This window comes from Copidosoma floridanum, unplaced genomic scaffold, assembly GCF_036245765.1.
Source record: "Copidosoma floridanum isolate Cflo_tuat_1 unplaced genomic scaffold, Cflo_Japanese_pri ptg000026l, whole genome shotgun sequence".
Classification (NCBI taxonomy): domain Eukaryota; kingdom Metazoa; phylum Arthropoda; class Insecta; order Hymenoptera; family Encyrtidae; genus Copidosoma; species Copidosoma floridanum.
In genome coordinates this window covers 9,295,142-9,296,872 of record NW_028321903.1, presented here as the reverse complement: position 1 = coordinate 9,296,872, position 1,731 = coordinate 9,295,142, and positions in this window count along the sequence as shown.

The window sequence follows — 1,731 nt, the reverse complement described above, 5'->3', positions numbered from 1 at the left end:
TTTTAGAATAAAGGCTCAGAATATTTCAGAATATTGCAGAATTTTATTGTAAACTGATAATCACAGTGGCTTACTCAAATTTAAAACTGTGATGAGAGCATTTAATTAACATAAGTCTGAGTCATTTGTACAATCACATGACAAATGGAGAAGCTGTTGCGCATTGTCATGAAAAACAGCGATGATGACTCCTTCGAAGTAGAGATCAAGTTCACCATCAAGGAGACCCAGCAGCAGGTCAAATCATCAGACCGCAAATTAGGGGCCAAGCTTACTCCTTCGTTCAACTTCCGAAGAGGCGGCAGCAATTGACTTGTCTGCCAAAGTCCAAAGGAGCATCGGCGCTGTCAACCCTTACCTCTTATGAGCCCTCACCTGACACCTTTGCTGCTGGTTTCTCACCCTCTGGAGGTTTGCATGCCCCGTTATCACTTATCAGTGAGACCACTCCAAAGGTGACGAACATCATGCATCTCCCAACCACGATTAAACTTGCAGACTCAATAAAGAGCTTAGAGTCTGCCTTGGCTAACCATTCCGAGGGACTCAAAGAAGTGAGTAAGAGTCAAGAGGCCATGACTCAGACCATAAAAGAGGTGATCGACAAGATGGTGGAGGCGTTCAGAAGCAACCTAGAGGCTGAGAGGCTGTGCATGACGGAAAAACGTCTTACTGTTCACCTGGCACGCCACATCTCTCATTGGTCTTTCCTCCCTCTCGGTCGTCCGTAGTTTCTGCCTTTGCTCTGCCTGCTCCTCCTAGCCCTCCTCGGCCGCAGCTCCCATCGCTAGTGGTACCACCTCACCGTCGTCTGTCGGGCCGTCAACCACAACCTCGGCCTCGGACTCCAGATTCTCGCTTTGCTCACTTGCTCTCATGTTCAACAAAGAATGAAAAAAAGGAGCTCACTATAACAAATGAAAGCCTTTCACTTCAGGGCTCACACAAAGAAAACGGAGACACGAGATCCCTGGCACAAAACCACTCGCGAAGGTAAAAAGAAGACAGTCCCGCGCAGTGGAAGCGTGCTGGGCCCATAACCTGTCAGCATAGCCGTGTCCACTGCGCGAGACTGCTTCCTTACTATTATGTGCTAGGGTACAGGAAATTAGATAAAAAGAAAAAAAACACACTGTCGGTTATATTTATGAAGTTAAGCAGAATTCGTTGTTGTACAGCCTTGCTGTCCTCTACATACAAAAACTCTTACCGTCGTTTATATCTGTCGTCTGTACAGGCTGGTAGCTTGTATTCAACTAACTTGTAGACCGATGTGCAGCATCGGTCATATACTTAAGTACTACTAGAATTATATAGATGGCGCTCTGTGTAAACTTTACATACAACAAGAATTTGAACGGCTTCTCATCCCAATCAATGGTCCAGATATGTTCTCTATTATAGTTAACAAAGGCCTTCCTCAAGGACTTGCTATGAGTCCAATACTATATGCTCTGTATACTGCAGGTCTGGACTTAACTCTACCAAACTCAGTCTCCTCCTCTCACTTTGCAGACGATCTGGCCTTACGGGCATCCTCCTGTGACCTAGAGGGAGGTTTAACACCTCTAGAAAACGCATCCAATAGTGCAATCAATTTTTTTTCTGGAAGGGGCTTAGAAGTTACTTCAAGGAAATCAGGTCTAGTAATTTTCAACCAGGGTAGGGAGAAAACAGACAATCTTTTTATAACAATCAATGGGAAACAGGTATTTGCTTCCAAAGATTGGA